This window comes from Tamandua tetradactyla, chromosome 2 (assembly GCF_023851605.1).
Source record: "Tamandua tetradactyla isolate mTamTet1 chromosome 2, mTamTet1.pri, whole genome shotgun sequence".
NCBI classification, from domain to species: domain Eukaryota; kingdom Metazoa; phylum Chordata; class Mammalia; order Pilosa; family Myrmecophagidae; genus Tamandua; species Tamandua tetradactyla.
The window spans coordinates 48,529,166-48,555,778 of record NC_135328.1 but is presented as its reverse complement, the minus strand read 5'-3'; the positions used below and the strand labels follow the sequence as shown (position 1 = coordinate 48,555,778).

The window sequence follows — 26,613 nt, the reverse complement described above, 5'->3', positions numbered from 1 at the left end:
TCTCATTATTTCATCTGCAAATAAAGCTGACTTAATATCCCACATTTCATTTTCATATTGAGAATATCTTTCTTTAACTACACTCATTACTTCTTCCAGAACAATGCTAAATAGTAGTCTAATAAAATAACATTGAACATTTTTGTTTTATCCTGACTTTAATGGGAATCCTGTTATTGTTTTCCCCATTAAGCATATGACCAGCTAATGGGTTGAGATAAATCCCTTTTATATGATAAAGAAACAATATTCTTATTTTATTAAATGTTTTAAAAATTAGGAATATTGAATTTTGTCAAATGTCCTTTCAGTATTTATGAAAATGATCCTATAAACTTTTCCCTTAGAATTATTAATATGATGAATTATATTGAATTTTCCCAAAATTTTATTATAAAAATTTTCAAACATACAACAAAGTTGAAAGAATGTTACAGCTTAACTACCACTTATATAACTTTCACCTACATTCTACCATTAATATTTTACTGTACTGGCATTAACATATATTGATCCCTCTATCCATCTATTTATTGACAGATGTTTAAATATTGAACCATTCTTATATTGCTACAGTAAACTTCAACTGATCACAGAATATTAGTTTAGTTTAGTTTTGTTTTTAAGCACTGTATTTTGTTTTCTACTATTTTTTTTTTTTTTTTTTTTTTTTTTTTTTTTTTTAGAGAGAGGGAGGAAAGGAAGGAAAGACAGAGAAGGAAGGAAGGGAGGAAGAAAGGGAAACATTTTTAAACATTTTCTTGTTTTATTATATTTTGTTTGTTTGTTTATTTATTTTTTTTTTTACATGGGCTGGGGCCGGGAATCGAACCGGGGTCCTCCGGCACGGCAGGCAAGCGCTCTTGCCCGCTGAGCCATCGCGGCCCGCCCTCTACTATTTTAACTTAAACTTTTGTATCACTTTTGTATCATAAACGTATGCATATTTGGTATGTTTTTTCTTTTCTTTTCTCAGGCACTGGAACTGTTTAAGTAGCATTGAAATTATCTGTCCCTTAAAAATTTGGTAGAGTTCTCCTCTTAAAGTGTCTAGAATGGGTTGTTTTTTGAGATGGTGGATAAATTTTTTACACCAATTTCTATTTCCTCCATGGTAATTTCTGTGTTTCTCTTTGGAGTCTGTTTTAATCATTTTTTTCCTAATAAAAATATCAATTTCATTCTAGTTTTCAAATTTATTTGTATAAAGCTGAGTGAAGTTGTCTCTTACAATGCTTATAATTGTTTATCTACTTGTGTTTATATTCCAGTTGTCATTATTTTGTTTATTTTTACTTTCCTCATTGTTTGTTTCTTACTAAACCATTGATATATTATTTTATTCTCCAAAGAACTAGGACCTGAATTTAATAGTGCTATCTTCTTTCTCTTTTCTAATTCATTGGTATCGACTTTTATCGTTATGATTTCTTCTTTCTGATTTTATTTTTTCTCATTTCCTGAGTTGAATACCTGATACATGTATGTTCATTCTTTATTGATTATTAATATAAATACCAAAGGCTATGAATTTTCCTCTGATCACTGCTCTATCTGTATCTCACTATTGTTATATTCTAGATACTTCAAAGTTTGGGGGTTGATAGCTTTTTGACCCAAAACCTGTTTTAGAAAGAGTTCTGAATGTATAGGTGGAAAATTGTTTTTGCATTTGGATATTGCTATTAATTCTTAGTTTTACTGCATTGTAATCAGAGAATGTCTCTCTACTCTTACCTTTGTTTTCTTTATGAATTAATATATGATTAATTTTGTGAATCAATAGGAACACTTAGAATGCATAATCACTGTTTTATGATTAGTCAGTGTGATTAGAGTCACCTCATTAACTATGTTATTTGGGTCTTTTAATAATATTTAGTATTATTACTTTTTAAATGTGTGCTTGATTTCTCATGAATTGGGAGAGGCAAATTGAAATCTATTGCTAATATTTTCTATTTGGTTCTCCTTATATCTCCTGTTCCTTAATACATAAATATGTATGACTGTATTTTCATTATAAATTGTAGCTTTTGATAATATAAACTGCCCACCTTTGTATATCATATTTACATGGCTAAGAATGCAAATGAATTATGGTTTATTTAGTTGCATTATATTTTTAGGCATTGAGATTTTTCTTAATTTGCCTTTAATATGAAAGAATCCTGTTAATTTGAAAAGTGCAAATGTTATTTCATTGCTGCTTTGATTTGAATTTCTCAGTTACTGTTTAGATTTAACATTTAATATTCAGTGATCCTGTGCATTTATTCATTTATTAATTATAAACATTTATAGTAGCTAATAACAGGAAATTACCTAGATGTTCAACAATAGGATGCTAGTATATTAATTAGTATAAATCTAAATTTTAGTATATTAATATAATAGGATGGTAGTAGCTATCATTTATTGTACTTTACATACATTATATCATTTTATACCTGCAATAATCTTATAAGGTCATTATTGCCATTTTCAACTGATTCTAAGATTCATAAATTTTTACGTATCAACATATCTGAAATTTATTGCTAGTATGTCACAGTTTAAATGGCAGTTTGGGTTTTTTTCTTGGTTGTAAAAAATTATGCTTCTTACAATTGATGGCATAATAGGTTCAATGAAATACGGTATTTCCCCTGTTTCACAGATGAGGATACTGAATCTCAAAGATGTTAAGTAATTTGCCCAAGGTCAACCAACTTAAAAAATGCCTGAAAGCATATAGATTAAAATACTAAAATGGTTCTCTCTGAGTGGAAGGATTATAATTAATTTTTTTCTTTTGCTTGTCCATATTGTAAACATTTTCTTTAATGTGCATATATTACTTTCATAAAAGAAATAGTGAAATCACTAAAAACACTGAAGAAAATAAAATTAGCCACATTATTCATAAAAATAAATTCCAGATAGACTGAGGAGTTAAATGTAGAAAATGAAGGAATTCTAGTCATACTGAGAGCATGGCAATAGCGTAGATTCTGAATTACCCCCAAAATTCTCCTGAACACCAATAAGGCTTATAAAAAGAGCCATAGGCAACCTCTTCAACGAAACTAGGTGGGACGGCCACAGTGTCTCAGTGGCAGAGTTCTTGCTTGCCATGCTGGAGACCCAGGTTCGATTCCCAGTGCCTGCCCGTGCAAACAAACAGCAACAACAAAAAAAACAACTAGGTGATGAGAATGCCCATGGACCCCGTCTATGGCAAATATGGAGCAGGAAAGCCACAGAACCCCAAAATCTATTTTAAAAATCTGCATACATAAAAGGGGAGTACCCCATCCTGAGGGGGTTCTGGGCAAGCAGATCTGAGAATTACTAGCAAAACTGGGATGTATTCCCCAAACTGCAAGTTGTGGGTGAGAACAAAAAAATTGCATTAAGAAGAGAATCAAATGGTAAATCCTGTGAGGGGTCTAAGCCCTCAGGGATTTAATAATATCCAGAAAAATTCCCTTCCAGAAGTTAAACCCTGAAAGAAAACTGCTAGAAGCAGGAAACAAATTATACAACTTGGGAACAGTAGGGGGTAATGAGAGAAAAGTTTCAGATGGCACAGAGGGAGGGAGTATTGACAAGAGAGCAGATTTTGTTATAACAGCAAAATATAAAAATATAAAGTGTAAGGCATTGCTGTCCAACAGGAATATAACGTGAGCCACAAATGCAAGCCACATAATTTTAAATTTTCTAGTAGCCACATTTGAAAAAGTAGAAAGGTAAAATTAATCTTAATGTTCTAATCCAATATGATAAAAATATCATTTCACCAATCAAAATAAAAAGCACTGATGAAATATTCGATCTTGTTTTCCATACCAAGTATTTGAAATCCCAGGGTGTACTTTTCATCTCTATTTATATTAAGTGCATTTCAAATGTTTCACAGCCACATATGGCTAGTGGCTACCATGTCTGACAGATAAGTCAAAGATTAGAGCACAGCCTTGGAAAGCAAGGCTCACGGGGTTCTAGAAAAGATCCAGTAAGTCTGCTCGGCTGGGCTTGGTTCTGAGAGACTAAAAAATAGTTACGTAGAGAGATCACCATTTAAGTCTCTCGTAGGAACAACAGAAAAGGTAGGGAAAGTTACCTGGCCATCTCTGCCCTTTCCACTGCAATCTTTTACTAAGAATCCAGAAAAACCCATCCTTTTTATTCAAGAAAAAAAAAAAAAAAAACAGTCTAACTCCAAACAAAAGTTTTTACAAGAAAAAAGAAATCGAAATCAAAATGAACTGAATACTATTCTGACAGACAAAGTGAATATAAGAGGAAAATGAGGGCATCAAAGCTAAACAAGCTGAAAGAAATTAAGAAAATTTGGTATCTTTGAAAGAACAGCACACAGCAGAAATGGAAGAGATTAGGAGGAGATGGACAGACAACAGGAACATTTTTAAAAGGGTGTGTGTGAGGGAACTGAAGATAGGATTGGGAGGGGGGAGAACAAAACCATTTCAGAAATGAAGAATAAATTAGAAGGAACATAGGAATATAAAGGTGATCAAACACTTTGAAAGGAATAGTAAGGGAAACAGAGGCTAGAAAATAGAAAAGTAAAGAAAATCAAACAGAAATAAGGAAAGGGATCAAAAGGACTTGAGAGGAGGTGATAGAAGCAGAAGTTTGGCGACAACTTATATAACTGAAAATGCTGAAGACTGAAGTCTAAACAATGGAACAGAATAAATATTTAAAATTTGATTTTAAAACATTTCCTGAACTATAAGAAGATTTGAAGCTAACTATTGAAAGGGCACAGTTTGTCCTGGGTGCATTAACCTAGAACACTGAGACTTAGTCTAGTGATATTATTGTTTCTTAAAGATAAAATAAAATCCTTTCTGCATTCAGGTAAAAAGTCCACGTCACTTCTAAGGAAAAGGGAATCAGAATGGCTTCAGACTTCTGGACAGTAACATTTTTATGTTTTAAAAATGGAGCAACATTTTAAAGATATTTAGGGAAAGAAAATAGGAGCCAAAAATTTATATCAGAGCAAATAGTCCTTTCAGGACAGAGGCTACGGACCAAACAGCTAGGAGCAGGCAAGACCTCAGAGCAGGAGTTCCTATGAGCACTGGCTAAGAAGAATGTTAGAAAAAGATATTCAGACAACGAATAAATTAGTGGGAAAACTTTGGCATAAGATCTTGTTATGTGCATTGAGTAGATTTAACTGAAAAACTAAGATGAAAAGATTGGGATAAAGATGATAGAATTGTATGTATAAGTCAAGGGATCCAACAGCAAACAGAAGGTACATCGGCAGAGATACTTCAAGGAGGATATATTTCCAAAACTACAATTTACAAAGGTGGGATCAAGGAGAACTGCAAGCACCAGTACAGTAGCCTAGGAATCACCTATTCAACGCACATCCCAAGAGATAAGGAGAGGAGTTGGTTACTGGATCTAAATGGACTGTGCCCTGAATGGGATAGTGATGTCACAAAGAGAAGCACATCTGACCTGAGATGAGTATAGAGGGGTCCAGGAGAGAGAACAGCCTGGATTCAGTCCCCTCCATCCTTTCAAAGTCCTGCGGGCTCCTCATGTGCAGAAATCGAAGAGGAGGTGGAGGGCATGGAAACCTGCTGAAATGGTTCACAGATCAGCAGAGCAGGGGAGAGATTGGCTATGGAAGGGCTAATGGGAGATGCCAGGCACAGTATGTAAATGTTATGAGCTTTGACTGTGTGAAATAATACAACTCACAAAAATAGGAGACAGGAGAGAGTAAGTAATACCTGTGATTGTCTCATATGCTTTACCATGAAGTAAAAGCTTAACTGTTCTCAAAAGTACAAAGATCAATACCAAGCTAATACTAATGTCTAAAATTGGATAATGAGGGGAGGGAGGGATGGGGAAGAAGGAGTGGTTACCGGCTGACGTCAGTATTGCTTACAGTAGGGAACTAAAATAATCCAAAGAAAGAGAGGACTAAGTGTAGTTTATAAATATAATTCCTGGGCTACAAGGGCAGTTCAGTGGTAGACTTCTCACCTGCCATGAAGGAGACCCGGGTTCGATTCCAGCCCATGCACGTCCCCAAAACAAACAAACTAGCAAACAAACAAACAAAAACTTCAACAAATGGTGCTGCAATAACAGGAAAAAGAATGAAAATAACCCCACCATACAACATTAAAAAATATATATATATATGTATATATATATATAATTCCTATAGGTCAAAAGAACACAAAAAGTAAACGGACCACATAGTGAGAGGTTTTGTGTTTGTGTGCATACACATTAACATATAAATCCAAACAACATGACAAAACTTAAGAACAAACATGTCAGTGTCATAACAATAAATGTAAAAAGGCTTAACTCACCTTCTAACGGTAGAAAATGAAAATGCAAGAATATTAGATCATATATTTCCGACTTTGGATGTAGAGTGAAGCCTCATGGAGGTAAGACTTTCTGAGCATGTATGTAGAGATGGCATCTCTAAATCAAAAGAGAGAGAAGTTTGACTTCTTAAAATAAAATACTTTAAGAGAATAAAAAACCAAAAAATGCATAAAATTATAAAGCAAAGCATAAGTAGGAAAACCTATTGGTAATATATATGATTTTAAAGCTAAAATCATTAACATATAAAGAACTCAGACGAAATTGGTATGGAAAAGATAAACATCCCACATAAAACAGGCAAAGGATAACAACCGTAATTCACAGAAGTAAAAACATAAATGGCAAAGTTCAGCCTCTTTAGAAATCAAAGAAGTGACAAAATAATATTAAATTCTTTTTTAAGAATTTGGTAAAAGTTCACAACAGTGAGATCACTCACTCATTGCTGATTCATACTGATTGTACATTTGGGGAGAATATGAAATGCTTCCAAATTATATACTTTTTGGCCCTGACATCGCACCCATAAGAACTTAAGAAAATAATCAATGAATATATCAATTATTTTACTTAAGCAATCAATACAAGTAGAACATCAATGCTATGCTGGAAATTTTTCTAGTTGCTAGGTGCTGAATGTTCACAAAGACTTATCAGGGCATTATTAATAGTTTTGAAAAACTGTAAAAACAGTGGGTAACTAAATTGTGGTCCACGCATATGTTAGAACAATATATAGCTATTAAAATGTGTTTAAGTATGGTTATCGGCAAGGGTGTATGACCACAAGATACTATTATTTGAAAGTATGAGGCTACAAAATGGCATATTTAGTGTGATTCACTCTTGAATATATGTTACATAACGTATACACCAAATAAAAGAATATTAGCTTCTAGGTGAGGAATTGGGTGCTGGGAGGGGGTAGGGAGAGCAGGCACTGTGCAGCCGGCTAGCTCACGAAGTGGGTGGGAAGGCTGACGGAGACATTCAGGAGGTGAGACCAGGGCTAGATACGAAATTTTCAGGGCCCTGGTCAAAATAAAAAATGCAAGGGAAACTAAAATGTAAAGCTTTTTCCTTTCTCCTGTGGTCTCTCACTCAACTTGTCAGAGTATTTTTATATGCAAATTAATATCATTCTAAGTAAAGAAAAATTTAAAGTTTAAATTAATAATGTGACCTTTTCTCTCCATTTTTATATCGTGAACTGCCAGTTTTAAATGCAAATATAAGAACATTTATCTCATACGCGGAATCACCAAAATTACACAATTCATTTCTTCATAGTTCATACATACATATATATTTCATTCTTACCCGAACAAGGGAAATGATGAACAAAACTAACACAACGGTTTCTATTGCACTCCTTGATATGCACACATTCTGCTAACATTGTCTTCAGCTCACCAAGGAGTCAAAAAGTCCTGAAAGGAAAAGGAAACGATTGTCCTATCTTTCCCTTTCTTTCTGGATCATGGTTTCCAGCCTAAATGGTTGGCTGCCGCAGGGAAGTCACGTGGGTAAGAATGACTATTGTATATTCCAGGTTCCTTGGTCATTTGTGTTTTTTAGAACAGCATTCCCTTCTTTCTGCATTCTGGTTTGAATGGAAAGTGCAGTCACAGGGGTAAGCACAGCACACTTAGACTCTACTTGGGTTGCGTTTTGCCAAACTCCCATGCATCGTGGGTCCCACGGAGCTCAATGCTCCAGGCGTCATGAGCGCTGTATGTGAGTGGGGCAGCCGGGGAAGGCAGCAGACACGCACGGTGGGTATCGTGTCTACGCTCATACACAGGCTCCATTGAACCACTGGACTTCCCATACAAAACCCAAGTTAAAAGACAAAAGGACTTGGGATTTCAAGATGGTAAAAGGAGAACATTAAACCAGCTATGGGGAACTCCCAAGAGCAGGGCTCTGTGTGAGCGCACAGGCTGCGTGCTCAGGAGGCCAGTCCTGGGGGAGGTTGAGTGTCTGGTAGGGCCTATCCCTTCTCATCTGTCTCCCTACCCTAGTCCCTTTGTCCAGCCCATTCCCACATCGGCGGCGTCAGAGGTCTTTCTAAAACAGAGAGGTGACCACGCCCAGCTCCTACTTAATCCCTCCGCTACAGTTACTCTTTGGCACTCAATTCCACCTCCCTAAAATGGCTTACTTGGATGGGCCCACTCTCGCCTCCCTCACCCCTTTTTTCCTGCTCCGCACTCCAGGCCCTGGCCACGCTGACCCGGGTATTGTGTGTTCCAAACTGAATCCCGGTTCTACACACCACCTCCCCGTGGGCTCCTCCTCTTGCCCTCCCCATTTCAGGAAGCGGCACTTCCATCCATCTGATTACAGAAACCCTGGGTCATCCGTGACCCTTCCTCTCCCTCAATCCACACATTTATCCTCCTTTTCATGAATCATTTCTTCAACCTTTTCTTTGCAGCGTCCTTTACATTCCTCCCACTTGTCCTTCCTTTTCATCTTCCATTCCGGAAACAACCTGCCTCCTCCATGCTTACACCTCACAATAAGCCTTCAGGGGGGAACGCCCGCAACCGGCAAGACTGATCTAACAAATTAAGTTCTCCCACTTTATCTGGGCCCTCAGTTTCTCCCTTCTCCTCAGAGGAAGGAGGGCATTCCCCCACCCCCATCTAAGATTAATACCGCATTAGATAGGAGTAATTAAAGTACAGCTAAAATGTCCCGTATGTTTGGAAGTTTTAATAACTAACACTTATCTAGCACTTCTAGATGCAGGCATGTTCTGTGGACTTTACATATGTTTGATGAGGAAGTCAGTGACATACTCGGCAGCCATCCCCCAGCCCTCACCAATCCCCCTCCCTTCCATCCTTCTTTATGTGCAGGTGTTCGTTATATTTCCCCTCTCGCTTGTTTGAGTGCAGGTGTTTGATATGTTTCCATTTAGCAAGGGACTGCAGGCAGGTGGAGGAGGCCTTAAATATTAACTAGTCCCAGCCACTTGCCAGGGCACACAGTTCATTCACTGGCAGAACCCTGAGTGTGTACAAGCTGAGCACTCAGTGCGAACTGCAGGTGGCCCTCATCTCTGGCTCCAAGAAAGGCATGCGGAGCTGCCAACCTTCACCTGAGCAGCTAGCCGGCCTCCCCAGGGCACAGGTCGAGGTGGGCTCTATCCCCCTGGTTTTCTGGACCCTTTGTGCTGTGCTAGCCATAAAGCAGTCATTTGCTGAGAGGCTCTGTTGTGCCTGCACCTGTGTTTCCATGCAACTTGCTACACAATATTAACTCATTTAAACTTTTACTGATTTAGAAATTTCAAAAGTGAGCACAGATAGGTTAAGTAACTTCCCCAAGGTCAAACAGCTAGTGAGTAGTAGAGAAGGGATTTAAATGCAGACAGGCAGGCTCCAAGGTTCCTGAACTTTACCCTTTAATACAGTACTAAATAACCCTTGAGTTAAAGACAGGGATTAAATATGTATTCAGAAGAGTGGAAACAATACTTACCAAAACTGTGGGGCACAGCTAAAAACAACAGTTATGGGAAATTTATGGTCAAATAAGTGTATCTATTTATCAAGAAATATGAAAATGGAACTAAAAAAGGAACAAGTAGAACAAACCCAAAGGCAAAAATAAATAATAAAAAGTCACTTATCATTGACATACTGAAAAAAGAGAAGATTTGCAAAACCAAAAGTTTGTTCTTGAAAAAACTAATTTAAAAAGAGAGATAGACATTAAAAACAAATTAAAAATATGGAAAAAAGTTAAAATAACTATAGGTTCAACAATATTGAAAGAATAACAAAAGTGTATTATGAAGAGCAAGATACCAACAAATTTAAGAACATATATAAAATACTTAAATATATAGGAGAATATAAAATGTCAAAAATTGTACAAGAGGAAAGTGAACTTGAATAAATGAATAAATATTTAAAAGATTGAAATGATAGTCAAATATTTCTTTCCCTCATTAAAAAAATGTAGGCCCGGATGATCTTAGATGACTTTACATCTGCCAATTTTCTAAGGAATAGTTATTTTTTATTTTATTCAAGTTGTTCCAGAAAATAGGGAAAAAAAAGAAATCTGCCCAGCTAATTTCATGGAGCTAATGCAACCCTGATTCCAAAACCAGATAGGGAATAGGCAAAAAAAGAAAACTGTAAGCCTATTTCATTTATAAACATAGATCTAAAAATCCTAAATAAAATATGTGCTAACTGAATCCAGCAATACATCAAAAATTATAGATCATATTCAAGTAATGCAAAGTAGTTTAATAGACTCAGAAAAATTTCTATTTAACTTACGTTAAGACTACAGGAAGAAAACTACATATGAGAATTTCAACTAATGCAGGAAAAGCATTTGATAAAGTTCAGTACCCTGTTGATGATTTAAGAAAAAAAACTTTGAAAACTTGGAGTAGAAAAAAAATTTACTTAATTTGATTAGGTTTATACACCCCAAAGCAAATAATTTGTAATGGAGAAACTTTAGACATATTTCTTTAAGACGTGGGGAAAAAACGAGGTTGTCCCATATAACTGATAAAGTTTAAATAGTATTGGAGGTTTCTCTTCCTATAAGAGAGGAAGATTGTGAAGTTTGGAAGGGAAGACATAAATAGATGATATGATTATCCATCTAGATAAAATAATAGAACTAACAGACCAATACTGGAACTAATGACAGAGTTCAGCTAAGGTTGCCAGATACAAGATTTATCTACAAAAATCAAAAGGATTTTTCTATACCAGCAATAACCGATTAGAAAATGAAATACCAAAAAGGAAAAAAAGCGAGAGAGAGAAATACCATCACAATGCAATAATAAACAAAAAGTATGTGATAATTAATTTAATCAAAACCATACAAGACCTCTATGAATTAAATTCAAAATGTAAATAATGAACATTCTTTGGGTGAGATAACTTAATATTATAACCAACTCAACTCTTCCCAGATCAATCCATGAATTTACTGTAGTCTCAACAAAAGTTCCAGTTAGATTTTTTATTTTTTAGAAACTTGATAAATCTACTCTAAAAGTTATATGGAACAATGGAAGGTTCACAAATACTAAATCAGCTAAAAAAAAAAAAAAAAGAGTAAAGGGGGATGACTTTCCCTACCAAAGGGGGGGAAAAAAGTAAGAACAAAAACAAAAAAACTGTGCGCACACATTGAGCAGATCAATTTATCAATGGAACATAACGGAGAACTTAGACACTTATCCGTGAATATGTGGGAACTTCATAGGGACAAAGGAGGTGACACTACAAGTCAGCAGGAAAGAATGGACTGTTCTACACACAGAGTGAGGAAAACTGGCTCAATCAACTAAGAGAATTATAATTGGATCCCTGCTTAGCCTCATGTACAAGGGCTAAGGTAATTAAAGCTCTATATGTGAAGGATAAAAATTGTAGGGTTAATAGAAACAAATGTGGTCGATTAACTTTGGGCCTAAGGAAAGGAGACATATACAACAAAACTTTAAATGCACACCATAATGTACAAATTTGCTGAATTTGATCACATCAAAATTAAAAAGTTGTGTTTAACAAAACAGGACATGGGCCAATTAAGAATCAGAAGACAGGATTGAGATTTTTTTTTTTTCCAAAGTCTAAAACTGACAAGGGATTAACATCTAGAATATGCAGGGAACTCTGCAATGCAACAAGAAGAGAACATCAACTCCAGTAGAAAAATGGGCAAATGATATGACAGGTAATTTACAGAAAATGAAACCCCCAAAGCTAATAAGCACACGAAGTGATGCCTATTAGTAGTCAAAGAAATGCAAATGAAAACAACCAGATATCACTTTACACCTTTAGACAGGCAAAAACTACAAAGCTGGATAATACCAATTAATGGCAGAAATGAGGAATATAAGATCCCTCACACATGGCCAATGGAAGTATAAATTGGTAAAGCTTTTTTTGGAGAGCAAATCCAAACTAAGAACACACAAACCCTCGGATACAGCATTCCTGTTCCTGGATATACAGCTCAAAGAAATTCTTGCACAGGTACGCGGTGGGAACTCTACAGGGTTGTTGCTTGCAAATTCTTTGTGAAGGAGGAGAGAAGTGGCCATCTGGGGGGCCTCCCCTGTGGCAGCAATTAGAAGGAATGACCACACAGACACATAGCAACACGGATAGATCTTTAAATGCCGATTGGAAAAAAAAAAGAGTGAGAGAATGGGAATGCAATAACACAATAACATTTATATGAAGTATAAATACCTGCACATCCTCTGGAGTGCAAGTGTCTTCCCCAAACCTCCCATGAACTAGCCACTTTTGGCTTGTCCCACAGCATTATGCCATTGACGTAATAGATCAATGTGATGCTTTTGCACAATCTGGAGGGAGTCCAGATCTCCTGTTGTATGACAGAAGAAAGGAGAGTTAACAGAGCCCTGGGTCAAACTACAAATAAATATTGCTGTCCATCCAGGTGAATTCAAACTATTTCAGATCCCCTTTTGTGATCGGAGTAGAAAAGAATCCACCAAATCAATGGCCACACACTATGTCCTCAAGGCCTTGTTACTGTGCTCTAGCAGTGACGCCACATCCTAAATGGCAGCTGCCATTTAACAAAAAACAAACACCCCAGGGCTTGATGGGTGGAATGAGGTTCCTTTGTGGGAAGAGGGGTGATCTCCAAGAGGAGGGGCAGCTCCTCTGCTCAACCAGGCATTCCCAGGAAGGAAGGATGGTCGCAGGCGCAGATCCTGCAGCCAAAATGTCTGATGGCCGTGAGTTAGGAAAACATGCACCCGAGGGCTTTCTGCTTTTTACATTTTTCATTATTTGGGGAGCATTTTCCCAAATCACTATTTCTTGAAGATCCCAGTTTTGAAGGCCACTCTGTATTCCATCCAGTGACGATGCCCATCTATTGGCCAATTCCTGTTGTTGGCATCTGGGCACCCCCTGGCCCACCTGACTCTCGGCTCCCCCCCATGTAAAGTCCAGCACTTTCAGCGCCTCACTCTCCACAACAGCCTGACAAATTGGTGCTCTCTGCTTTGGGATCCCACTGCCCTGAGCTTAGGCACTGCACTGCTTATGTGAGTCCTGCCCGTCTCCTGCCTCCCCAAGAGACCTCCCCAGCACAATGCAACATCTCCATGGATATGCAGATACAGACAATCCACAGACACACACGCACACTCCAGGGGGCACATAAACACACACACATATGGAAACACATTGCAGATCTCACTTGAGCCTAGCTCTGAGGATCTCTTCTTAAAGACAAAAGTGTTTATCCACAGTCACGTAGGAAAGCACGCGGACCCAATCGAGTCCACAGTGCACTCAAATATGCACAAAGACGCTCACACAGATATACTTAAGCATACCTGCATACATATAAATGCATATACCAACATACAGGTATGCACATATGCTGAGCTACCTCTACCCTAAACCTTGTCCTCTGCAGACATCTCTATCTTGGGTGTTGGTGACTCTTTGTTGAAGTTTCTCAAAACAGAAACCTTGGACACATCCTCAACTCTCTCACACTCCACGTTCCTATCCATCAGAAAATCCTATAGCCAGGACCTTCAAAATATCTCCATAATAAACCACTTCTCACCACCTTTACCTCTACCACCCCGTTCTAAGCCACCATCACCGCTCACCTGGATTATTGCAATAGGCCCCACACTGGCCTTCCTTACCAGCAGAGTCTCTTCTCAGTACACTGCAGTAATCCTTCTAACAAGTTGGTTAGATAACATCCTGCTCAAAACCCTGCCATAGCTCCATGTTTCATCCAGAATGAAAACTAAGAATATGCAAAATCATAAGAGACAGAAACTGGACTGCAGGCTGTCAGGGGCCCAGGAGTTTGGGGGTATGGGAATGGGGAATTATTGCTTAATGGGCACAGAGTTCTGTTTGAGGTAATGAAAAAGTCTCAGTAGTGCGTGGTGGCTGATGGGCGCACAACATTGTGAATTGTAATACTTGAAAGTGGTTAAAAAGGGAAATTCTGAATTGTATATATGCTAACCTAAAAAAAAAAAATTAAAAAGCCAAGTGCCTAGGATGGCCGAAGACCCTGTGTGAGCTGGTTTCTGTCTCCTCGCTTACCTCAAGTCTCCTGCTACTCTCTCCCTCGCTCATTTCCCCTCTTTGCTGTTCCTTGAACCTGTCGCTCAGTCCCCACCTTGGGGCCTTTACACTGGCTGGTCCCCAGGACACTGGCCGGCACTGTTCACTCCCCATCCCCATGTCACTAACGCTTTCACACCCTTCGAGGGTTTGCTCAAATGTCATCTTCTCAAAGACACTCGGCCTGACCACCCCAGGGAAGACTGTAATTTGCCCCCCTCCCTCCTCTCCTCACACTCCTTCGCTGGCTCTAGATTTTACTTTTTCCATGAAGTTATCACCATATAACATACTACACACACACGTGCATACACAGATATTTTTTATAAGTTATTTTCAAAAATACTTTTAGAGTGCTTGCTTCAGCAGCACACTCACTAAAATTGAGATGATACAGAGAAGATGAGCATGGGCCCTGCACAAGGATGGCACGCAAATTCGTGAAGCATTCCATATTTAAAAAAAAAAAAAAAAGACTTTTATATAAGAAAACAAACAATACACTTAGAACCACCAAAAATGGATGTCTTAGTTAGCTTGACCATAGGCATATTTAAATAAAGTATCCATATAATTGTTGTAAAATCTGTGTTGGCGCAATGTTTCATAAACCAATTTAAACTTACGATAACAGGAAAAATCTACAAGTTCAGATAGCGAAGTTCTTAAATTCTAAACAGTAAACTAACTTAAATACAGCTTGATCAGCTGTCAAAACTGTGAAGGTTGTCAAAATATCAAGTAGAAAGTTCTCACAAATATCTACATTGCTATAGTAATGACCTAGGTTACTAAACATTTTCCTGACTTCAGGAAAATACGAAGATACAAATATTTTTACAATTAACATATGAAAATCTTCACTGCCTAAAACAGATATCTTAGTTAGCTTATCCATAGGCATATTTAAATAAAATATCTACGTAATTATTTTAAAGCCTGTTTGTCTGTTTCATGAACCAATTTAAAATTAAAGCAAGGAAGGAAAAAAATCTATAGATACAGATATCAGAGTTTCTTCAATTCTAATGTTAAACATTATCTTAAATGCCATTTGATTTCCTATCAAAACTACACACACAGATATTTCGATGAAGGTTCTCAGGTGCTTTATTTATGGTTTGTTTCCCTCTGCTGGAATCAAAACTCCACGGGGACAGAGATCTTTGCTTTGTTCACTGATTTGTTCCACACACTTAAGAGAGACTGGTAGAAGGTGTTCCACAAATATTTGCAGAGTGAGGGGATAAATGCACCACGCACACACATGTACGGGTTCACCTCTCACACTCACACACATACCCAAATGGACACACACACACGTACATATAAGCCTAATCTTTCAGGTTTTGTCCTAGGAACCTCTATTCTGAGGCATATACACGTGTTCAGATACACACGCGCAGACACATTTACACACACACACACCCATGCATACAAATACATCCCCATTACTCGAGCCATCTATCTGCTATAAGGCACACCATCCCAGACTTGGTGGCGGAAAGCTACCACCAATTTATTATGTTCATGGATTCTGTGGGGTCAGGTATTTATGGCTGAGGGTGGAATCAGATGGTGGCGTCTTCACTTCCATGTCTGGTGCCTGGGCTGGGATGATTTGAATGGTTGTACTTCCCAGGCATGTCTGTCTGTCTGTCTGTCTCTCTATCTCTATGTGGGCTCTCCATTATGGTGGCCTCCAAGTCATTGGGCTTCTTAAATGGTGGCTCAGGATTCCAAGAGTGAGTGCTCCTGTGGAGAAGGGAGAAGCTGAATGGCCTTTTATGACCCAGCCTTGGAAGCCACACAGCACCTCCTGCTCATCTGGTCACAGCAATTGCAAGATCACCCAGGGCCAGGGCAGGGGTCACAGAGCCCACCTCTTGATGGGAGGAGTGTGAAGACATTTGCAATCATGTTGTAAAATGGCCACACGAGTATACACGCAAGCATGCTCATACACATATATATACATACGCGGAAACACACTCATTTATACATACCACACACACGCACATATATTCATAAACATATTTATATACCCACATACACACACTTGGGCATTGTCCTCAGACAGTCTACTGAGAGCAGACAAGCACATGTGCACAGCACACACATGCACACGCCTAGTAACATGAATGCACCCATAGTCACACTCAGCCGCACCTGTGCCAGCACACCTACATGCACTCAGCCTCCGGCCCTACCCCAGGGACACCCACTGAACACCCACAGCCACATCTCTTTGCTCCCAACACCAGGCTGAGCTGGAGGCCAGGGTGGGCCAGGGTGGCTCGGCTGGCATGGGGTGGGCCTTCTTTTCACATCACCCTTCCCTCATGGCAAGGGCCCTGCAAGAATGAAAACAAATAACCTTGCAGTGTTTAAATAAGCAAAGTTTTGTGCAAAGCAGAGGTTAATGTACTTTATTGTTCAATGTCATGTTTATAGTGGATTGGTGGAGGGAAAAATGTGATTAATTGCCCCGAAGCCCACGGATCTACAATTATTTGGTTGTTGTGAACAAATAAAGGACTACAGTATTCATCATATTCAAATGAGGCAGCAGAATAAATGATGGCGGGCCGAGTAGGAACAAAACCGAGGCGTGTTCCTGCACAATCGGAAGGCAACTGGCGCCTTGTCAAGCAGACGCAGGGTGGTGGCGGGAGCCGAACCCGTTTGTCTCTGTACTGCCGGAGAGCGCCGGGCCGACCCCGCAGGTGCCAGCGTTAATTCATGTCACACTTCGCGCCTCCGTCCTGCCCGGTATGAAAACGAGGCGCCAATTTCGTAATAAAGACTTGTTTCCGATGAGGCCCAGTTTGGGGCGGGGGCACAGATCTTCATTAGAGCCCCTTTCCCGGGCGGCGCTCATTACAGAGCACAGGTACTGGCTAAATGTGTCCGATCATTCATCATGATTTTGCCCTCCACTTTGTCACAGCGTGGGGATTTAAGGAAGATAGATGGTACAAGATGTTGTCTCCTCCGCAGACGCTTTCTGCTCTGGTAAGTGTGTCCGATGCAGAATTATTTTGCCACTTTATTATTTCCTAGTGAGTGTTTGTCAGAGCTTCGCCTCTTGGAAGGAGCGAGTTGTTTCCTGTCACTCAGGGATGTCGCGGGAGCTGTGATGCTTGGCTGGGCTCGCCAGCCAGCTGGAACCCGGGCTGGGTCCCCAGGCAGGGCTGCGGGGGGTCCTGGGAGCCTGGGCCACAGGGCGGATGTCAAATCCAACAGAAATGGGCGAGGCAGGCTTTGGGAGAAGGAGGGGCGAGGGGGGTTGGACACGTTGGTTGGGGGGGGATGCGGTGGCGGCATCTCTGAGGAGCCGGCCTGGCTGTGATCCAGGCCACTTGAGGGGGAGCTGTTCAAATCAGCGTCCAAAGGGCTGTGAGAGCTTGGCCTTGAGCAGAGCCAGCTGCAGAGGATGGGAGCAAGGCTGGGGCCCTGCGGGGCAGCCGATGGCCTTAGGCAGCATGGCCAATTCTGGTGCCCACTGCTGGCACAGGATGAGTTTCCTGTCCCCATCAGGATGACCCAGGAACTGAGTGACCAAAAGGGCCCCGGAATAGATACAGACCGCATGAGGCTAAAGATAGGGGATGAGTTCAGCGTGAGGCTCAAAGCCCAGCCCAGAGCCTCATGTTTTAGATCCTGCAACCCTTGGGCATGTGGGCACTTGATGCTGGCAGTGCTGGGTCACAGAGGTGCACACGTGGGGGCCCTCGGTACCGAAGGCGACTCTGCCTCTGAGAGAGGGTGGCACATCAAAGAGCCACCGCCTGTCCTGTGGCCCTTCCTCATTCATGTTTATTCTGCACAGGTCTCTCAATGAGCTCCATCCCCCAGGACACCTGCTTTCCACTGCCACCACTGGCTGGATTCACAGGAGAGGCACCTGCTTTTTCTTTGCTTTCCCTCAGTCTCAGCTGGCCTCAGTGGTGAATTAGAAAGAATATTCCACGGAGATTCAGGGAAAGCTTATGGAGCCAACTCAGGAGGCGCTGAGCTGGGGTGTCTGACGCACAGAACACAGAGTGCAGCTACCTGGGGGAGGATGCCCTGCCCTTCTCTGGCCCCAAGATGCCATTGCTGGAGTGAGCCCACTTCACCAATGTGTCAATGTCTCCCTTGTCCTCTTCCTCAAAGTCTAGAGGTGGAGTGATGTAGGACAAAGTATGTAATTTTGCAATCAGGCCTGGGATCAAGGTACTCACTAGCTGTAATATTTTAAGCCTCAGTTTCCCCTTCAGTAAAATGGGGATGTTAAGAAGACTTGCTCCTGGGAAGGTCTAAGCCAGGTTCCTGGTCCATTCTAGGTGTTGCATCAGTCAGATGCCCCTCCTTGCCCCCCACGCCTTTCTTTCTGGTTCTGGGCTGCTGGAAGTTCCTCGTGCATCTCTGTGGAGTTTCCCACCCACCTGCTGGCTTGGGCACCTGGGCTTACTGGCTGGCGCCCTGACAGGGTCTGCAGGTGAGGCAGGCTGCAGAGGGTGGTGGTGGCCAGCACCTTGCTCCATGCATGCCTCTGACTTCCCTTTCTTCGCAGCCCCAAAGGGAATCTTATCAGTTCACAGCACCCCACACCCCGAACCTTCCAAAGCCCCTCTCTGAGTCCTGCGACACAGTCCTTGCCCTTACAGAGCTCCCAGTTTGGTAAGGGAAACAAAAATGAGGGCAGATAAAGTTTCCAAACACCCAGCACTGCCAGGGGTCTCCGCAACAGCTCCAGGTCCCAAGCCAGAAGTCACAGGTGATGAGAGACGCAGTCACTTACCTGGCCCCTCTTCCAGTTGCATCACGGCCGGCGTTTACACACAGGGTCTCACTGAGCCCACACACAGCAATGCAAGCGGGCAGGTGCTGCAGTTGCCCCCGTTTTGCAGCTGAGAAAACTGAGTCCTGAGACACAAAGTAAGGTGCTCGTGGTCAGCAGGGAAGCAGGAATCCAACCCCCCGCAGCTTCCTAACCTAGCTGTCCATTCAGCGGGGGAAGGAGAGGATCAGCTCCTTGGTGAAGCAGCCATAATTGACACCCATTAGAGCCAATCAGGTTCAACCCCACCCCTGGTCAGCTGTATTTATTTATTTATTTATATTTTTATTAATTTGTTTTTTTGCATGGGCAGGCACTGGGAACCAAACTCAGGTGTCCGGCATGGCAGACGAGAATTCTGCCACTGAGCCACCGTGGCACCATCCAGCTTTATTTATGTTTAATCCCGCCACTCCGTCCACCTCTGGAGGCGTCTCAAACTCCTGGCTCTGCGTGGAAATCCCCAAAGCAGCAATTCCGTGAAGTTTTATATTTAAAGTATATTTTCCTTTTTTCTCTTTTAGTTTTTTTTAAATTATATTTTCTTTTGTGGCCTGTTTCCCATTCATTAATTCATTCACTCATTCATTTATTCATTTGGCAGTGGCTGAGGACTCCTCACATGCTGGTTATATGCAGCAAGAACAAACCTCGTAGGTAGTAGAAACCATTTAGGGGCTGACGGGGCCCAAGTCAGATGTGCTGAACTCTGGGGGAGCCACTCACAGGTGTCTTTATGAGGTGGTTGGGCCTTGGAGAAACCAAAGGAGTGTGAAACTCAGCTGGTGTGTGGAGGGGCACTCTGCCACCCACGGGCCCTCCCACCGCCCCTCCATCCCCCTCGCACAACCTGGGATTGGACCACATCCCCTCTCCCGGGAGCTGTGGCCACAGCTTCCTCGGGGCCCTCAGGTCTCCTCCTCCCCTTCCCTGTTCTGTTCTGCAGCCAGAGCGATTTCCTTTAAACACAGAGCTGGTGATGTCACTCTCTGCTTCAAAATCCTCAGTGGCTCCCCATTGTCCTCCTACTTTAAATCCAAACCTTGCTCTTGGCATTCAAAGTCTTTCATGCTCCAGTACCAGCCTACCCAGGGCACCACTTCCATCTCAGCCATGTCACTTAAATTCTTTCTCTACCTGTGTTTCCTCCTCTGTAAAATGGGAATAATAGCACCTGCTATAGCCAACTCCACTTTCCAAAGATGTCTGCCACAATATATGTCCCATCCCACACGTTCTTCCCATCGAGTGGTGAGAGCTATGTCCTTGAACTTGGGTGGACGTTTGTTACAGCCTTAGATATGGCAGAATTGATGCTGTGTGATTCCTGAGGGTAGGTCATTACAATGCACCTACTTCCATCTTGTTCTCTCGGGATGACCACTCTTGGAACACAGCCACCACACTGCAAAGAAGCCAAGCAGCCATCTGGAGAGGCCACATGTAGGTGTTCTGGTCGACAGCCCCAACTTGCCAGCCATGTGACTGAGCCATCCTGAAAGTCATCTGCTCCAGCGGATGTCGTGTGGAGCTGAGATGAACTGACCCTGCCAAGCCCTAGAGCAAAATAAATGGTTACTGTTATTTTAAGCCACTAAGTTTCCATTGGCTAGTTACTCAGCAATTGATAGTTGAGGCACCTATCCTCAATTGAGGAGAGAAGCTAAGTAAATACATGTGAGTATGAGATGCTTAGAACAGTACCTAGCACAGAGTAAGCAGTTGATAAATGTTTGCTAGTATTATGACTCTACTGCCATCCTCATTACTACTTGGTTTCAAGTTGCACCTCCTCCCTCAAGCCACCAGCTCCTGCACCCCAGGCTTCTCCTTGGGCTGTCCCCTCAGGCTGCAGTGACCAAGCCCGTTCTTCATCTACCCAAATCCTTTACATCGTAGGAGGCCCAGCTCCTTCACCACCCTCACCGTCTCCCCATCTCCTTCTTTCATGTTCCTACAACTTGTGTTTGAGGTTCTGCTCAGCAGTTAGTCTGGTCTGCTCTGTTGAGAAGCTTTGTCTTTTTTGAGCTGACCCTTTTTTTTCCAAAATCAAAGTAGGGTTTTTTTTTTCCTGATTATAAAAATAATTTGTACATAGTTTATAAAATTCAGACAGTACTTGAAGGTATAAAGAAGAAAGTAAAAATCGCCAGAATTAACGACTTTTAAGATTTTGTTTTATATCCTTCTTGAATTTTTGGAATGGAATTGTCTAGTCTGGAAAAATAGATGTGTTTTTTTTTCTTCACTCTAGGACAGTACTGATTGTAGGATGCATTGCTGATTTAATTACACAGCTTCCAGGAAGAAGAGAACTTCTGCCTTAAGCTTATAAATTTATTACCATGTACATCCTGATTTCATAAATGCTAAGAGGTGAAAAGTATGTATATCTTAGAATCAAGAAACTACGATATGTGCGTGTCTACCTATATGTTTTTCAAAACGGTAATGTTCATGAATAATATTTTATGGCCTGCTTTTAAAAATTCTATCAATAAAGTTTGGCTTCCTTTCCACATCAATAAATTAATATCTATACCATCAATTTTAATGGCTGCATAGTATTCCACTAAATTGCCATATCATAATAGCTCACTGAAGGGCATGAACTTTTTATTATCATTTTGATACAAACAAACTTATAGGCCCTCAGTCCTACTTTCCCTAAGATAAATTCTTAAAATTGCACTGCTGTGTGGGAGAGTGGAAGCTCTTTGCTCATGAATTGACTGCCACAAGCCCACGATCTCCCCAGCGAGCAAAATGATGGTCCTGACACCAAGCCTGGAGCACAGCGGGGCTCTGGGAATGCTGGTGATTTCTTAGTAATAATAAATCAAGAGGCAGGCCTTGCATGGACCAAACACCCTTCTCTGCCAAAACCCGAGGAGTATGATTAATACAACTTTCTGCCCCTGAGATTAAAAAATGAAAAAAACATAGACTTTGGGGTCTACCAGGCAGCTTTAGTTTCAAACCCAGCATTGCTATCACCTGTTCAGTTTGTGATTTAAACTTCTGGAGCCTCAGTTTCCCCATCTGTATAAGGGAGACAATAAGACTTCCTTGGCAGGGCTTTGTGGCTGGGCATCTGCCCTGGCTCTGTGCAGTGTTTGAGAGGATGGTAAACCCATGCATGCTCCTTATAGACACCACTCTTACAAGAGCACCCATCCCTCGTTGGTCTAGAGGCAAATGATATTGCACAGTTTTCCCCACTCCCTTCAGCTATTGAAACTCTATTCATCCTTTTAGGGTCAGCTTAGATTCACCTTCCCAAGGAAGCCTTCCATGCCATTACTCTCCCCACACCAAACAACATCACCACCAGGGTAGACCCCTCCATCCTTTTTTTGGTAAATACTTACCACACATCATCATTAATTAAACCATAAGAAAGAGCCAACAGCTGACCATTTTGGACCTGCAGTAATGGCGATTTCCTATGGTTTAACCTAATAAATACTTTTGCTATCTCTTCAATATCTGGCCTCCTGACACTTCAGAGAGGGACCTGTGTGTTGCTCAGTATAGCCCATGCTCAGCAAAACACTTGGGCATAGAAGTGACCCCCAGTAAAATTTTATGAATGAATGAATAATGAAATTGCAGGTCGGGATTCCAGCTCCCTCTGGGAGAGCTTAAGTAACTTGGCAGCAAATCTAGACTGGCTTGGGGGCTGCCTGCCTGCCACTTAGCACCAGCTATGGGGCTCAGAGACACAGGACAAGGAGGCCAGCCCTGGTCCTGCACGGTGGACAGCACTGGCCTGCTGGTTCCAGCTTCCGTACAATCTGACCCCATTTCTCCAGGACCGTGTCCGGGAAGTGGTCGAATGGCACTCAGACTCGTCTGGACAAAGGGGCTGAGGTTAGGGGGTGAGACCTTGGCGCTGCCCTTCCCCAGTCTCCTCCCCACTAGCCAGGAGTCCCAGCCTGGTGGCCGGCGCAGTGCGTCTCTGCAGCCACACGGTGGCAGTGTTGGTACCAACTGGGCTCTAGAGCAGCTGCGGCTGCAGCCTGGCTCCCACAAGATACCCTTAGAGGCCACGTCGCTGGGTGTGCATACTGTGTACACCAAAGGGTACATGCACGGGATGGGCTATGAGTGTGCACTTGTGTTAACACGTGTAGGTGCTGGTGGGAGAGAGTTTGGAGGGGTGTGTGTGTCTTCATTCATACACACAAGCGTGCATTTATATTTCTGTGTGTGTGCGCCCGCATGCATCCCTGTTTATCACCGTTTCTTTGTGTCTCGGACTCGGTAGGGTCGTCCCTGTGTGTATGTGTAACTGTCTGTATGAGTATACATTTGCATTCGTGAGCATGCCTTGTGTGCAAAAGTGTTTTTGTTCCCCTTATTTGTATGGGGTGTGTTTGTATCTTTGTGCCTAACAGGGTGTATGTCTGATTGTATGTCCTGTGCCTGCTTTTGTGCAATTCTGTTTCTCACAGTGTCTGTCTTTATGACTGTGTTGTCATTAGGATGTGTGTGAGTGTATGTTTCCTGTTGAGCATCTGGGTGCAATGAGAGGACAGCCAGTAGTTGAGGGTAGGGTGTGTGTGTGAAGGTGCCAGGAGGCACAGAAGTCAGGGATTCCGGGGTTCCGTCCCCCACCCCATCTTAAGTCTGGCCCCTGAGCCTGATTCCAACCACTCAGTCCCCAGCCTCAGCATCTACCCTTACACCTGTCTCTCTGGTACCTCCTCCCAGCAATCATCAGCTCCAGGTTCAGATATTTATCCAGATTCACCTGCAGAGATGGAAGTGTGTGTGTGTGTGTGTGTGTGTGTGTGTGTGTGTTCGCCTCCTACCTGCATCGCCCTGATGGACCCAGATCCCCTCCCCAGTACCCAGCCTCTGGCAGCCCCCCGTCTTTCTGCGGCATGCCCAGGCAGGGCAGAAGGAGTTCACACGGCAGCTCTTCTCCCTGGGGAGGCACACCCTCGTCTCTGCGGTCCCAGGTGGGGAGGAGCTGACTTCAGAGCCCAACCGTGTCTCCAACTAGGGATTGCAGGCACCTGGAGGTGGCCCTCGGCCTTCCCTCTCTGACCAGCTCCCTCCTGGCCCACCGCCCCTATCCCCCGCTGAGTGCAGGTCCAGAGTACCATGTCTGGCCGCGTCTGGCCACCCTTCCCCCCGTGGTTATTAATAATTGGGTATTAGGCGAGAGGCGACTATTGATTCAGGCGCAGGCGGCTCCGGGTCGGGGTAATTTATGGAAACACTGGCGTCCCTGGTGATAAATAATGAGGTGATCGCAGAGACGGGTCACCAGTGAGTGGCCTCCAGCCCGTTGCCCTGTCCACTAACACACACAGGCTCATAAATGGAGGGAGAGAGGGAGAGAGACCGGGGGCCAGCCGTAAAGACAAAGGACGTTTTAATGGTGAGAGGCGCCGGGAAGATGGGATAAGCAGAAACGCAAGGCCCACTGTCCACGGGGTGGGGGCTGGTGGGAAAGGGACCGGAAGACAAAGAGAGAAGGACAGAATGATGGACAAGGACAGCGACATACGGCCAGAGACAGGGACAAGAGGAGGGGGAGGAAAGATGTGAGGACACAGCGATGCAGAGCAAGAGACGGGGACAGGGAGAGAGGGGGAAAGACAGACAAAACCAGAGAGACAGAGAAATGGCGAGTGGCAGGGACAGCCGCGGACAGATACGGGGGAAGAGACAAAGGGACACAGGGCCGTGGTGATAAAGGCTAACCATCCTGAGGGCCCGTGAGGTGCCGGCTCTGTTCCAAGCCTTCTCCTATATTAACTCATCTCAGCAACACGGACAGTCCCATGGGACTGATTTTGAGCATGGACTCAGGAGCCAGACTCCCTGGGTTCAAATCCAGGCCCTCCCTCTCAGCCCAGCTGCAAGACCTCGGGCAGGTCACGCTCACATCCTGGTGCCCCTGCTCCCTCGTCCACAACGTGGCGCCTTCCCCAGGGATGGCAGTGAGGGTTGAACAAGCTTAGGTCTGTGCACTCTGGGACCGGCGCCTGGCACCCGGGCAGGCTGTGTGAATGGCTGCTGTTGCTTGCCCCGGCTGTAGTAGATTTAATTCCATTCTATTTCCTTTGATTCTCATCCATTTGATAGGGTGTATACTTTACAATGAATGTACCAGGGAAAATGAAAGGAGCTCCGTTGGGCAGCTTTAGGGAAGAGTCCCTCTGAGCGGGAGGATTTGATTTGGGCCTTGAGGTAGAATTGAAGGGAAAGACATTCCAGGCTGCAGGAACAGTTCATGAGGTCAGAAGGGCCCCTGAAGGCCTGGTCCCTCCACCAATGCCTGGATTTCCTCTCTAATTTCTTCCCTAAATGTCACCCGGCTTCAACTTGGCCTGCTCCAGGGATGGGAGCTCACTACCATCTTGGGGAACTCTGACTCCAACCAAGAGACTCCTTCTCCAAAATCAGCCTCCATGCACAGTCCCTGTTGCTCCTGCGTCTGCCCTTTGGGTTCTGCAGGCCCCTCTGCGCCCCTCCTGCTCAGCCCACTCAGCCCTGCCCAAGTGCGCCGTCAGCAGACAGGAGCTCTTCATCGCACCTCCACTCTGTGGTCTCACTTCCTGGTCTTCAGGTGCGACATCTTCAGCTGCCCCAGACATTCCTCCTGGGCTGGCTGGCCCGTCCCCTCCAGATGCGGGATGCGCCCCTGGGCACTCTCCAACCAAGGGGGCCTTGCAAGGCAGAGCCAGAGACTCTTTATGTGCTGAGCAGAGCAAGCACATAAAGCCAGATCTCCAGCTTTCAAATGGGACGTTCTGGGAGAGGTGTCAGGGGTTGCCGCAGGGTTAAGGGCATGGCCCCTCTCACCCTCCATTTCCCCTGTGATCTGTTCCAGGTAGTAAAGTATGAAAACCCCGAGTCTAAGGCTGATGAGGCTGCTGCCCCAGCACAGGGGGAGCGGGGGCAGGGGAAGGGCCAGAACAGAGCAATGAGCACTAACTCAGTGTGGCCCCAGCTGGGGTCCCCGCCCTGCTGCCTATTGACCAAGGGACCTTGCACGGGTCCTTTGAGCTGTTGGAGCCTCAGTTCCCTCCAGTGTAATAAGGGCTGCATGTAAGGTGCTTAGTTCCAAAGGCAAAGCCCCCTTTTATGGTCACTGCTGTTATTATGATCCCATTGTTGGGAAATGGCACCACCATCCCTTCCCCATGCAACTGGGTAGGCTGGGGCTCCCTTCTTTCAGCCATTTCCATGATTGAGGTTCAAATTCAAGAGCTTGCGTCTGTCTCTGGTACATTGTGT

General features: G+C 43.0%; 1 long non-coding RNA gene and 1 other non-coding gene across 2 annotated transcripts; both read left to right on the top strand.

Moving 5' to 3' along the window:
* Nucleotides 1–5,491: 5,491 nt before the first annotated feature.
* On the top strand, nucleotides 5,492–18,754 carry LOC143660065 (uncharacterized). Its single transcript, XR_013163828.1, has 3 exons — nucleotides 5,492–5,757; nucleotides 17,482–17,546; nucleotides 18,364–18,754. It is a non-coding gene; the product is annotated as an uncharacterized LOC143660065 (long non-coding RNA).
* On the top strand, nucleotides 14,885–14,991 carry LOC143675227 (U6 spliceosomal RNA). Its single transcript, XR_013171469.1, has one exon. It is a non-coding gene; the product is annotated as a U6 spliceosomal RNA (small nuclear RNA).
* Nucleotides 18,755–26,613: the final 7,859 nt, after the last annotated feature.